The sequence below is a fragment of the Cervus canadensis genome, chromosome 6 (assembly GCF_019320065.1).
Source record: "Cervus canadensis isolate Bull #8, Minnesota chromosome 6, ASM1932006v1, whole genome shotgun sequence".
Lineage (NCBI taxonomy): Eukaryota > Metazoa > Chordata > Mammalia > Artiodactyla > Cervidae > Cervus > Cervus canadensis.
Window position 1 is genome coordinate 31,506,591 of NC_057391.1, and position 15,335 is coordinate 31,521,925.

General features: G+C 39.6%; 1 long non-coding RNA gene across 1 annotated transcript in view; it reads right to left on the reverse strand.

Moving 5' to 3' along the window:
- Nucleotides 1–13,459: 13,459 nt before the first annotated feature.
- The window catches only part of LOC122443363, a 153,422-nt gene continuing 151,546 nt past the window's right edge, over nt 13,460–15,335 (reverse strand). Inside the window, exon 3 of the long non-coding RNA XR_006269993.1 lies at nt 13,460–13,525. This is a non-coding gene — a long non-coding RNA (uncharacterized LOC122443363). The remainder of the gene's footprint in view (nt 13,526–15,335) is intronic.

Sequence of the window (15,335 nt, forward strand, 5' to 3'; positions counted from 1 at the left end):
GACACTAGTGAGAGATAAAGTCAGGAGGTCTGCTCTGACTCTCCCATCAGGCCTCTGGTCCATTTCTTTCCATTTCTTTCAGTCTCAACTTAGATGTTGGGAACCCAAGAACACAGACATCAATGATCCATTGTCAATCTGTCTTTGAGTAAAAAGAGATGTTACACATCTACTGAGTCTTGTTTCTTGACAACATTTGATTTGTAATCCTGAGAAAATAGCCACAACTGCTAGAGATGTCTCTCCTCTGCCTCTCTCCCTGTGGTCTAAGGGAGGTATGGAGGTGAAGAGCTGTGAGTTTCTGTGGCCCATTCTGATTTTTGATGAGTCCTTTCTCCCTCTTGCTCAGGGGAAAGAAGAGGAGTCAAACAGGAAATGGCATGCTCTGCCCCCTGTCCAAACTTCCTCAACAGCCAGAGAGAAAGAGCGGGGAGGAGTCTATGAGGATTTGGAATTGGCAGATACTTCTGCATTTCTGACAAGGGGTTGGTCAGACAACTTATAGGAAAGTGAACCCTTCCTACAACTGCCCAGAGACATTGCATACCCTTGCTTCTGTTTACCCAGGCCCTTGTCAGGCTGGCACATGCATCAGTAACAAGGTAGGCTGGCTTCTGAGCTCTGCTCCTTGCAGGGTATAACCCCTGGCATTCACACAAGCTCACCTCTCAGCTTCTGTTTCCTCATAAAAGAGAGTATTGGATACTTTTCTAAGGATACTTTTAACTCAAATTCTATGACGTGATTGAATTGTGAGATGAGGAAAGGAAGGTGTTCATAGGTGGAGGATCTTGGAATGAAAATACAAATCTCTAAGGTCGATTCAAGCCTCTTCATTTTTGCCTTTGATTACACTCAACACCTCCATCACTTCCTAGAACTTCTACTTCTTTGCTCTGCTACCTTCAGCAAATTGCTTAGACCCTCTAGATCACTGTTACTTCTTCTAGAAATGGGTAGCAATGCCACCAACCATATGGGGTTGTGGATTTGGGAATCTTTACTTTGAGAACTAAATGGTTATATGTTTAAAGCACCTAGCATAGGGCATGCTCATGTATGAGTGCTCAATAAAGGTGAATATTCTCCACTTTCCCAATGCCATACACAAAAATAAACTGGATTAAAGAAGAGGAGAACAAGATGGCGGAGGGGTAGGTAGATGTGGAGTACATCTCTCTCCACGGATACATCAGGAATACACCTTCAGACAGAAGTGCATGCAGAACACCAGCTGAAAGTGGACAGAAGTACCTGACCAGTGGAAAAGAACACATAGAACCACGCAAAACTCGGTATGAGGAAGGAATTTGGGGAAAAACAAGAGTGTTAGTAGGACTGGACCTGTCCTCCGCAAGTGGGGGAATTGAAGTGTGGGTCCAATCCCCACATTGGGGCAATTGTCTGAGTCACAGGAGAAACATTTAAGGCTGAGAGTGAAATAGCTGCTCTGTGGCAGCCTAAATGGAATGAGAATCAGACAGTCCTTGCCGCAGCCATACACACCCTGGACAGGGGCGAGGGTCCCCTGGAAGGTGCAGCAGCTGGGAGCTGGAGTTTGGGGAGTGTGGAGCGATCCCAGGGCGAGGGCTGCTGTTGACTGCAGAGAGGTGGATTGAAGGGGAGGTGAAGGAGGAGATTGTGATTGGAAATGCCTGTGAAGGAAAGCCAGGCAGCCATGGAAGCAAGGTGATACTGCTGAGTCACACGTAAGGGGTGGAGTCATCACCATCCCCCCACACACCAGCAGTGGCAGCTGAACAATAAAGAGGCTGACCTATGGAATGCCTGACGCACTGAACTACAGAGTAGAACCCCACCCAGGGGGCCCCTTTAAGTGCCTGATACTATGAGCTACAGAGTGGAACCCCACCCAGGGGGCCCCTTTAAGTGCCTGATGCACCCATCTACACAGTAGGACCCCAGCCAGGGGGGCCCCTCTATGTGCCTGGCGTGCAGAACAACAGAGAAGGACCTCAGGCAAGGGAGCCCTCTAAGTGCCTGAATGGGGGAGCTACGGAGAAAGACTGGCCAAAGAGGCCTTCTGATCACCAGCTACAAGAGGCTTGAAAGAAAGACTCTGAGAGGGCCATAACTCCTGCCACAGAGGCAGTTTGTGTCCCCGAACACTTGGCGCCACCAGCGTCCCTGCAAGCCAAGCAGCTGCACCACCTCCATGCTCAACTCTCCCTGGGGCAGAACTGCCACAGACAAAAAATGTCTTGCGTCTATGCATGCAGGGTCACTTCGGTATTGTCTGACTCTTTTCGACCCTGTAGACTGTGGCCTACCGGGCTTCTCTGTTCAGGGAGTGGGATTCTCCAGGTAAGATTACTGGAGCATATTGGCCAATACTGGTTGCCATACCCTTCTAGAGCACTGTATTTCCTGCTGCCCTAGCTGCCAACTCCCCTGAGTACCTGGTGCTGCCAGAACCCCTGCGACCCAAGCAGCTGCACCACCTCCACACCTGGCCCTCACAGGGGCAAACCCAAGTCCTCCAGGGCAGCCTCAGGAGCAAACCCCAGTGGACAACTCATGTGCAGAGGTGGAAATAAAACCACAAGTGAAAGCCAAGGGCAGTGTGGCGAAGGAAGAAGACCCAAAACCTTCCCACCAGCTCTACAAGCTGCAGATTAAATCCACATGATCAACTAGGCAGACTCTGTCTCTGTGGAATACATAAAAGGTCACTGAGAGCTCCCACAAAAGAAAACGCACTAGTTCTGATGGCTGTGGACATTGGAGGCAAGAACACACAGGAGTAGGACCAGATTAGAATCTGAGCTGCCCCCACAAGAGGTCCAGAGATCAGCACAGTGTTGGAGGGCATCCTAGGGAGGTGAGGTGGACTGTGACTCCCAGCGAGGGAAAGGACTCGGACAGCAGTGACTCAAGAAAAATATTTGTTCTTCTTCTGTTTTGACTTGCTCTGGAGATTCTTTTCCCCCTTTCCTTCCCCTCTCTTTTGTAGTTGTCAATTTTATTGGCATTATGAAATCTAATTAAGCTTTTGAGCTTTGTTTTTTTCTCAGTCACATTTTTTTATTAATGTTATAAACCTCTGCCTCTATGTTGGGCTTTTACAGTTTTGTGGAGTTTTCCTTTTTCTTTAATTTTTTAAACCTATTGTTATTTTTCCTACATTTATTCCTTTCCTTGCTTTTCCTACTGTTCTTTTCCCCTTGCAGTTAATCTTTAATGTATGTAAATCTTCTTTATCTACCTCTATTTAACTTTGCATATCTGTTCTTTCTTTCCTTTCCTCTCAACATATTTGTTAGTTTTATTTTCATTCCTTTATTCCCCAATTGGCTCTTTGCTCTAGTTTTGCTTTCTGTTTGTGCTTTAGTTAGTTATTTTCTGGTAGACATGATTTTTGGTTTCCTTTGTTCACTGGGTCAATCTATTGTACTTTATTTTTGTTGGACAGTTTTGATTTTGCTTATGGGTGTATATGTATATGTGTATATTCAGTCACACTTTTTATTGTTACTATAAATCTCTGCCTCTACATTGGGTTTTTGCAGTTCTGTGGAGTTTTCCTTTTTTTATCCTTTTTTCTTTCTTCTTCCGTTCCCCCCCTCTCTTTTTTATAATTTTACTTTTTAAAAAGCCTATTATATTTTTGCTATATATATTCTTTTGTTTGCCTTTCCTGCTGTTCTTTTCCCCTTGCAGTTAATCTTTAATGTATATAAATCTTCTTCATCTACCCTCTACTTAACTTTACATATCTATTCTTTCTTTCTTTTCTTTCTTTCCTTTCTGCTCAACATATTTGCTAGTTTTGTTTTCATTGCTTTATTACCCACTTGACACCTTGTTTTAGTTTTGTTTTTCAGTTTGTGTTTTAGTTAGTTTTGTTAACTGGTAAATATAATTTTTGATTTCCTTTGTTCCCCAGGTCATTCTACTGTACTTTATTTTTGTTGGTCTGTTTTCTCTTTGCTCATGGGTGTAAATGTATATGTGTATATTCCATTATTTTAATTATTATTTGCCTGATTTTATAGCTGTCATTTGTCTGGGGTTCAACTTTGGTTTCTCGTTTTTGGATATTTGTTTTAATTTCGCTTAATGCCATAACAAACCACTTGTAGAATCTTCATTCCTGACCAGAGGTCAAGCCTTGAGCCTTTGGAGTGGAAGCACTGACTCCAAGACCCTAGACTACCAGAGAGCTAACCCTAGGGAATATCAAATAGTGAGAACTCACACAAAGGAAACCACTTGAATACAAGAATGCATCACTCAACCAATCACCCTGTGCAGGATGCCTCACCTAAACAACAAACAAAACAAAAATACAAACCCAATTATCAGAAGACAGGATTACCACCTCACTCAGTCTTGCCCATCAGAGGAAAAACAAACAAATGAATAAAAACTCAGCACAAATCTCACCCCATATAAAGCTTAAACAAACCAATGGACCAACCTTAGGAGGGCAGAAACCAAAAGGAAGAAAGAATTCAACCTTGAAGTCCGGGAAAAGGAGACCTCAAACACAATAAGTTAAAAAAAAATGATGAAAAGGCAGATAAATACTACACAAATGAAGGAACAAACTAGAAATACAGAAATTCAAATAAATGAAGAGGAAATAGGAAAACTACCTGAAAAAGAATTCAGAATAATGATAGTAAAGATGATAAAAAAAACCTTGAAAACAAAATGGAGAAAATGCAAAATCAATTAACAAAGACATAGAAGAATTAAAGAATAAACATACAGAGATAAACAACACAATGACTGAAATTAAAAATACTCTAGAAGGAATCAATAGCAGAATATCTGAAGCAGAAGAATGAATCAGTGAGCTGGAAGATAAAATGGTGGAAATAAATTCTGAAGAGCAGAATAAAGTAAAAGGAATGAAAAGAACTGAGGATAGTCTCAGAGACCTCTGGGACAATATCAAATGCAACAACAATGAAATTAAAGGGGTCCCAGGAGAAGAAGAGAAAAAGAAAGGGTATGAGAAAATTTTTGAAGAGATTATAGTTGAAAATTTCTCCAACATGGAAAAGAAACAGCCAATCAAGTCCAAGAGGCACAAGAATCCCATACAGGATAAACCCAAGGAGAAACACATCAAGACACATACTAATCAAACTAACAAAGACTAAACACAAAGAAAGAATATGAAAAGCAGCAAGGGAAAGCAACAAGTAACATACAAGGGAAACCCCATATGCTTAACAGCTGATCTTTTAGCAGAAACTCTGCAGGCCAGAAGGGAACGGCAGGATATATTTAGAGTATTGAAAGGGAAAAATCTACAACCAAGACTATAGTACCTGGCAAAGATCTCATTCAAAATTGATGGAGAAATAAAAAGTTTTTCAGACAAGCAAGAGTTAAGAGAATTCAGTACCACCAACCAGCTTTACAATAAATGTTAAAGGGACTTATATATTCAAGAAATACAAGAAAAGAAAAAAGATCTACAAAATCAACCCAAAACAATTAGGAAAATGGCAATAGGAACATCTATATCAATAATTACTTTAAATGCAAATGGATTAAATGCTCCAACCAAAAGATACAGACTGGCTGAATGTATACAAAAATAAGACCTATATATATGCTGTCTACAAGAAACCCAGTTCAGACCTCAAGACACATGTAAGAGTGAAAGTGAGAGGATGGAAAAATACACTCCATGAAAATGAGAAGCAAAAGAAAGCTGGAGTAGCAATCCTCATATCAGACAAAATAGACCTTAAAATAAAGAAGATTACAAGAGATAAGGAAAGACACTACATAATGATCAAGGGATCAATCCAAGAGGAAGATGAAGCAATTGTAAATATCTATGCACCCAACATAGGATCACCTCAACACATAAGACAAACACTAACAGACATAAGAGGATAAATTGACAGTAACACAATAACAGTAGGAGACTTTAACACCCCACTCACACCAATGGACAGATCATCAAAACAGAAAATTAATAAGGAAAGTCTTAAATGATGCATTAAATGAGACAGATCTCATTGATATCTTCAGGACATTCCATCCAAATGCAGAAGAATACACCTTCTTCTCAAGTGCACATGAACATTCTCCAGGATAGACCACATCTTGGGTCATAAATCAAACCTCAGTAAATTTAAGAAAATAAAAATTGTGTCAAGCATCTTCTCTGACCACAATGCTATGAGACTAGATATCAAATACAAGAAAAAACTGTAAGAAACACAAACACACAGAGACTAAACAACATGTTTCTAAATAACCAACAGGTTGCCGAAGAAATCAAAAGGGAAATCAAAAAAATTTCTAGAAACAAATGACAATGAAAACATGACAACTCAAAATCTATGGGATGCAACAAAAGCAGTTCTAAGAGGGAAGTTTATAGCAATACAATCCTACCTCAAGAAACAAGAAAAACATTGAATAGACAACCTAACTTTACACCTAAAATAACTGGAAAAAGAAGGAAAAGACCCTCCAAAATTAGTAGAAGGAAAGAAATCACAAAGATCTGAGCAGAAATAAATGAAAAATAAATGAAAGAAACAATAGTAAAGATGAATAAAACTAAAAGCTGGTTCTTTGAGAAGATAAACAAAATTGACAAGCCTTTAGCCAGACTCATCAAGAAAAAAAAGAGAGAATAATCAAATCAACAAAATTAGAAAAGAAAAAGGAGAGGTTACAACAGACAGTGTAGAAATACAAAGGATTATAAGAGACCGTTATGAACAACTATATGGCAATAAAATGGACCTGGAGGAAATGGACGGGATTCTTAGAAAAGTTCAATCTTCCAAGACTGAACCAGGAAGAATTAGAAATTATGAACAACCCAATTACAAGCACTGAAATGGAAGCTGTGATAAAAAAATCTCCCCCAAAACAAAAACTCAGAACCAGATGGCTTCACAGGAGAATTCTATCAAACATTTAGAGAAGAGCTAATGCCTATCCTTCTAAAACTCTTTCAGAAAATTGCAAAGGAAGGAACACTTCCTTCAACACATCACCCCTATATCAAAACCAGACAAAGACAATACAAAAAAAAGAAAACTACAGGCCAATATAACTGATGAACATAGATGCAAAAAACCCCAACAAAATTTTAGCAAACAGAATTCAGCAACATGTCAAAAAGCTCATACATCATGATCAAGTTGGGTTTATTCCAGGAATGCAAGGATTCTTCAATATACACAAATCAATCAATGTGATACACTAGATTAACAAATTGAAAGATAAAAGCCATAAGGTCATCTCAATAGATGCAGAAAAAGCCTTTGACAAAATTTAGCACTCATTTATGATTAAAACTCTTCAAAAAATGGGCATAGAAGGTACTTACTCAACATAGTAAAGGCCATATATGATAAGCCCACAGCAAACATTCTCAAGGGAGAAAAACTGAAAGCATTCCCCCTATGATCAGGAACAAGACAAGGGTGTCCACTTTCACCACTATTATTCAACACAGTTCTGAAAGCCCTAGCTATAGCAATTAGAGAAGGAAAAGAAATAAAAGGAATCCAGATTGGAAAAGAAGTAAAGCTCTTACTGTTTGTAGATGATATGATAGTGTACATAGAAAACCCTAAAGATGGTATCAGAAAATTACTAGAGCTAATCAGTGAATTTAGCAAAGTTGCAGGATACACAATCAATACACATAAATCACTTGCATTTCTATATACTAACATTGAAAAATCAGAAAGAGAAATTAAGGAATCAATACCACTCACTATTGCAACAAAAACAATTAAATATCTAAACTTACCTAAGGAGACAAAAGAACTGTACACAGAAAATTGTAAGACACTAATGAAAGAAATCAAAGACAACAAAAACAGATGGAGAGATATTCCATGTGCCAGGGTAGGAAGAATCAATATTGTGAAAATGACTATACTACCAAATGCAATCTACAGATTCAATGCAATCCCTATCAAATTACCAATGGCATTTTTCACAGAACTAGAACAAAAAATTTCATAATTTATATGGGAAAAAAAAGACCCCAAGTAGCCAAAGCAGTCCTGAGAAAGAAGAATGAAGCTGGAGGAATCAACCTTCCTGACTTCAGATTATACTACGAAGCCACAGTCATCAAGACACTATGGTACTGGCACAAAAACATAAATATAGACCAATGGAAAAAGATAGAAAGCCCAGAAGTAAACCCATGCACCTATGGGTACCTTATTTTTGACAAAGGAGGCAAGACTATACAATAGGGCAAAGACAGCCTCTTCAATAAATGGTGCTGGGAAAACTGGACAGCTATATGTAAAACAATGAAATTGGAACACTTCTTAATACCATATATAAAGATAAACTCAAAATGAATTAAAGACCTAAATATAAGACCAGAAACTATAAAACTCTTAGAGGAAAACATAGGTAAAACACTCAATGACATAAATCAAAGCAAGATCCTCTATGACCCACCTCCTAGAGTAAAGGAAATAAAAACAAAAGTAAACAAGTGGGACCTGACTAAACTTAAAAGTTTTTGCAGAGCAAAGGAAACTAAGCAAGGTGAAAAGACAACCCTCAGAATGGGAGAAAATAGCAAATGAAACAACTCACAAAGGATTAATTTCCAAAACATACAAGCAGCTCATACAACTCAATGCCAGAAAAACAAACAACCCAATCAAAAAGTGGGAAAAAGACTTAAACAGACATTTCTCCTAAGAAGACATACAGATGGCTAACAAACACAAGAAAAGATGCTCAGCATTACTCATTATTGGGGAAATGCAAATCAAAATCACAATGAAATATCACCTCACACCAGTCAGAATGGCCATCATTAAAAAGTCTACAAACAATAAATGCTGGAGAGGGTGTGGAGAAAAGGGAATGCTCTTGCACTGTTGGTGGGAATGTAAAATGATACAGCCACTATGGAAGATGGTATGGAGATTCCTTAAAAAACTAGGAATAAAGCCACCATATAACCCAACAATCCCACTCCTAGGCATATACCCTGAGGAAACCAAAATTGAAAAAGACATATGTATCCCATTGTTCATTGCAGCAGTATTTACAATAGCTAGAACATGGAAGCAGCCTAGATGTTCATCCATTTATGAATGGATAAAGAAGTTGTGGCACATATACACAATGGGTTATTACTCAACCATAAAAAGGATCACATTTGAGTCAGTTCTGATGAGCTGGATAAACCTAGAACCTATTATACAGAATGAAGTGAGTCAGAAAGAGAAAGAAAATTATCGTATTCCAATGCACATATACGGAATCTAGCAAAATGGTACTGAAGAATTTATTTACAGGGCAGCAGTGGAGAAACAGACATAGAGAACAGACTTATGGACATGGGGAGAGGGGAGGAGAGGGTGAAATGTATGAAAGAGTAACATGGAAACTTACATTACCATATGTAAAACAGATAGTCAATGGAAATTTGCTGTATAGCTCAGGAAACTCAAACAGGGTCTCTGTATCAATCTAGAAGGGTGGAATGGGGCAAGAGATGGGAGGGAGGTTCAAAAGGGAGGGGATATATGTATACCTATGGCTGATTCATATTGAGGTTTGACAGAAAACAACAAAATTCTGTAAAGCAATTATCATTCAATAAAAAATAAATTTTTAAAAATGGATTAAAGACCTAAATTTAAGACTGGATACTATAAAACTCCTAGAGGAAAACAAGGCAGAACACTCCAACATAAATTTCAGCAATATCTTTTTGGATTCATCCTCAGAGTAATGAAATAAAAACAAAAATAAGCAAATGGGACCTAATTAAACTTACAAACTTTTGCACAGCTAAGGGAACCATAAACAAAATGAAAAGACAACCCTCATAATGGGAGGCAATATCCACAAATGATGCAACCAACAACATATTATTCTCCAAAATATACAAACAGCTCACACAGCTCAATATCAAAAAACCAAACAACTCAATCAAAAAATAGGCAGAAGACCTAAGTAGACTTTTCTCCAAAGAAGACATACGGATGGCCAAAAGCCACATGAAAACAAGTTCAACATCACCAATTATTAGAGAAATACAAATAAAAGCTCCAATGAAGTATCACTTCACGTCAGTCGGAATGGCCATCATCAAAAGTCTACAAAAATAAATGGTGGAGAGTGTAGAGAAAAGGGGCCCCTCCCACAATATCGGTGCGAATGTAAACCAGTACAGCCACTATGGAGAACAGTATGGAGGCTCCTTAAAAAACAGAGCTACCATGTGTATCCAGCAATCTCACTCCTGTGCCTATACCTAGAGAAAACCATATTTCAAAAATACATGCACTCCAATATTCATTGTAGTACTATTTATAATAACCAAGACATGGAAGCAACCTAAATGTTGGCCAACAGATGAATGGATAAAGAAGATGTGGTACATATATACAGTGGAATATTACTCAGACATTAAATAGAATGTCATTTGCAGCAACATGGATAAGCCTAGAGATTAACTTACTAAGTCAAGTAAATCAGAGAGACAAAGACAAATATCATGTGATATCACTTACATGTGGAATCTGAAAAAAAAGGATACAAATCAACTTGTATACAAAACAGAAATAGACCCAAGACATAGGAAACATGGCTGCCAAAGTGAAAGGCAGGGCAAAGAAGGAAAATCAGGAATTTGGGATTAATATATATACTTTACTATAGATAAAGAGATAAACAACAAGGATCTACTGAATATCACAGGAAACTATACCCAGTATTTTGTAATAAACTATAAGGGAAAAGAATATATATAAATAATCACTTTGCTATACACCTGGAATTAACACATTGTAAATCAACTACAATAGAAAATGAAAAAGAGTATCACTAATGCTTTTCAGAGCAGGAATATGATAAAGCGACAACTTTCTGTGTGTTCTTTGCACGTCCTAAAGCTGTGCAGGTGAGAGACAGGGAGACGCTACAGACTGGTGCAAGTTCTTCCCTCCTGTCACCCACCGCCTCTAGAGCTCTCTCTACCTCCTGAGTCTTATCCCCTCCTTGAGGCTGACTCCCTAGTCCCCACTTTCGTGGATGTTTCCCTGTTTACTCTCATCAAAAGAACCCTCTTCCATGTCTGGAGTCCTGTCATCTTTCCTTTCTGAGTCTACTTTTCACTTACATTGTGAAATATCCTTTGTATTTCAAATTGTTATTGGTATTTATATATCTTTTTGCTATTACCATTGTACCTTTCTCTGGTGTCTATCTAGAGGGCAGATTACTTGAGGGCAGAAAGCTTGTGTTTTTACAGCTCCCTAAACATGCAGATGGTGATTGCAGCCATGAAATTAAAAGACACTTACTCCTTGGAAGGAAAGTTATGACCAACCTAGATACCATATTAAAAACAGAGATTACTTTGCCAACAAATGTCCATCTAGTCAAGGCTATGGTTTTTCCAGTGGTCATGTTTGGATGTGAGAGTTGGACTGTGAAGAAAGCTGAGTGCCGAAAAATTGATACTTTTGAACTGCGGTGTTGGAGAAGACTCTTGAGAGTCCCTTGGACTGCAAGGAGATCCAACCAGTCCATCCTAAAGGAGATCAGTCCTGGGTGTTCATTGGAAGGACTGATGCTGAAGCTGAAACTCCAATACTTTGGCCACCTCATGCGAAGAGTTGACTCATTGGAAAGACCCTGATGCTGGCAGGGATTGGGGGCAGAAGGAGAAGGGGATGACAGAGGATGAGATGACTGGATGGCATCATCAACTTGATGGACATGAGTTTGAGTAAACTCTGGGAGTTGGTGATGGACAGGGAGGCCTGGAGTGCTGTGATTCATGGGGTTTCAAAGAGTCAGACATGATTGAGTGACTGAACTGAACTGAAACATAGCAAGCCTCCACTTGTGGGCAGAATCCATGGTAAGAAATAATTTTACATTTTTCATCTGTTCCCATAGTAGGGTTGTCTTCTCACATCCTTACTACTCTTAATTATTACTGATTTTTTACTATAGTTCATCACTCTGCTTCTTTTGATCATAGTATAGATGAGTCTTCTAAATTTGCATTTGTGTTACTTTTAGAAAGATTATATGTCTCTTCTCTTTACATGTAAAAATGAGGCTATGTTTTTCTTTGCTTTTTAGACACCTCTCTGAGGTCTCAAAGATCTAGCCCTAAGCTCTCCTCCAGGACTTTTTAAGGTAGATAACATATTAGTCTCTTAATTTTCTTTAAATGAACGTCATAAACCATTGATTCCTTTCCATACACCAGGCTTCATCATTGTAGTTCAAGTATTCCAGAAAAATGAAAATATCAGTCTTACAAATCAATCTCCATTTGACCTATTCTCTACAGTCAAAACCAAACACCTCCCTTAAAAGGTCTGCATTCCTCTGAAGCTAAATGATACCAAAAAAATGTCAGAAACACCCTTGCGTTTGAGTCACCCCAGTCTCCCTCTGCTCCTATGGGCTGATTCAGCAGATTGGCTCCTGTTGGCGGGCACTGGTTTCCCAACTCTTTTATGGCCTATTTAAAAACAGACAGAGGCACCTCCACGGCGGATTTGTCAAAGGCCAAGGACATTTTTTCAGCATAGACTCCAAGCTTGTTGCCACATAAACACATAGAAGGATTTCACTTTAGCTTCCCCAGGTTTTTGGATAGACAACAAATGGTAAGAGGGATACAGAAGCCAATAAGGCAGTCTGGGGTAGCTAGAAACCTAGGAGGAAGTTGAGAGTTATTGGCTCCAGCTCCAGGTTCAGGGTGAGGCTGTGAGCAAGCCTCAGCTGTGAAAGAACGTCTGGAAAACCTCTCTGCTGGACATTCCACCAGTAGACTCCGAGGCAGGATGATGTAGCAGTGAAGAGAATTTGCCTTGGATTCCCTGTGTTTAGTGAGTATTTCTCACCTCTAGCTCCCCAGTGAAATCACCTGTGAGGTTGTCAAAAGCTGCCAGTGTCTGGGCCATGCCCTAAGTGTGGGTGTTTTTTTGAAAAAATCTCTAGGGGATTCAGTACATGCAGCCAGGATGGAGAACCACTGACTAGTGAGAGTGACAGACGAGTCAGATTTTCTTCTGAGCATCTTGACTGAGATTTTTCCTTTCACTTCTATAGAAGACGTTTTAGGGTACTTGTTAGTTGTTTATAGCATATACTCTCCATTATTTCCCTAACTCCTATCCTCAGCCCCTTCAGGAGTTAAAATAGTGATCTATTTCTATTTATCTACACACACACACACGAAACTTATATGTAATTTGTGTAAGGTTTCACTGGCACAGGGCTTACCTTGACTTCAAGAAACCATCTTTTCTGTGTTGGATAGTTCAGCAGTTAGTGGCAGCAGTATGTTGGGTTCTATACTGGAAACTAGGCATCAGCAGACTTATTTCTAACCTGAACTCTATTATGTGATACTGGGTAAGTCTTGTATGTTCTCTTTGAGCCATGGTTTCCTTACCTGTGAAATGAAGGCATAAGGGCAGGTGTCCTCCAGGTGATTTTCAGCTCTAGTGTCCATGGGTAACATTCGTATTCACTGCTAAACATCACAGAGCAAGACCTGCAGAAGAAAAGGAAGCTCTTTTTCACATATGTGCCAGAACTAACCTCTTGCCTAATTTTTAGGAATTGTCTTCAGGGCTTATTGCATTAAGAGATCAAAGCCTACCTTTCAACTACCTGGATGCTTGTCCCAGCTCTGCCTATAAACCTTCTGGGGAAGACTAATTAAAATATTTCTTATCGGTATAAAATGAGTAAGCTTCCTTTAGAGTGCTAGGACTTTGTTTCCCAATGTGTGTCCTGTGGAACCCTAGTCTCACTAGTTAGGCCTTGATAAAAAGGCACGGGAGTCCAATACGTTTGAGAAATGGGGCACAATCTAACCCTCCTCTTCATGATTCAAAATACATACTAGTGTGAAAAGCACTGTACAGGACTTGTAAAGAAATCTTAATGTTGTTTAATGCAGTTTCACATGGAAGCGAGGTACTTGTTCGAGCAACTAATTAATATCCAGAGTTCAAGGAACACACATAGGGAAATACAGCTTGCTGCCCTGTGGCTTACAGGAAGCCTTGGGTATTCCTATGATCAGTGATGGTTTCGATATGGTGACTCCCACCCACCCCATTCTCTTTGGGAGGGTGCTGACGCTGATGTCAACTGAAGTCTACATCACCCCTTCTGTGGGTCTATCACTTCCCAGCCTCAAAACTCAAAGCTTATGAACCTCTGTAGTTGGTTAAGCACATCCGGGAGGTTATAGACCACCTGTGAACAAGAATGGAGGGAGAGGATGCATTCTCTGCAGAATTCACTTAATAATACAAGTCAGCACAGAAGAGAGAACTTTCAGGGGCTAAGACAGCTGAGAAGGTAGGGGACTAGAGACAGTAAGACCACAGGAAAGGCAAAATTAGCTCCCTTTCTTTGTTAATCATGCCCTTTGATTAAACATATTGATATGGACACTGCTTCAAGGATATAGTTTTGCCTCTTTTGACAGGCTTTTCTTGAATAACAGTATAGTGAATAAAAGTAAGGTGGATCTAAGAGAGATCTCAGAGATTCCTTGGTTCAAATATGGCAAACCTGTGTAACATATGGGGCCAGCTCAGACTCACAGAGGTTGCCTGGAGCGCTGAGTAGAGGACGTTGGAGTTACCTCCTGACTCCTAATGACGACTGCCCTATCTCAGGTGGTGGTACAGCGTCATGTGAGTGTTTGCCATTCCTTATGAAGATGAAGAAATCATTTGTAGAGAGGAAAATATACTTGCTCAAACTCATATTAAAAGACTTCTTTTTTCTGCCTCCCTTCTCACTTATTGAGCACGAACAATATTTTTGATATTTAAAGGGTAAAAGTCTATGGACTATATACTTTGAGGTTATCTCAACCCAGTCAATGTACATGTTCATTTGCTAAATATGAATAAATAGTGAGAGCTAATATGGATCATTCATATTCCAATTCAGAGTAATTGCTTCCACTTTGCCTTTATTTGTTTATGCAAACATGGCCAGTGTTTCTGACCAAATATGGGACACTAACTTGGTGGTTTGAAAACATTGGGATTTTGCTGCTGTCACATTCTGAAGTCTGGGAAAAGGCTAGCATTCACTGGAATTTGGGAGCCACTGTTCCAGCTTCCCCGAGGCCTCTTAAGTCCTGCCCTTCAGATGCTTCCTAGTCCTGACATGTGCTGTAGAGAATTAGAACATGACGGGAGACTCCAGAGAGGAAAGTACTTCCATTTACTATGTTTGTGCCCCAAACACAGCCACAGAGATGGCTCTCTGATGGGGGCCAGTAGCCACTCCAAGACCCTGGTTTCTTCCCCTTGTCTCTGGCTAGCCTTGGGGGT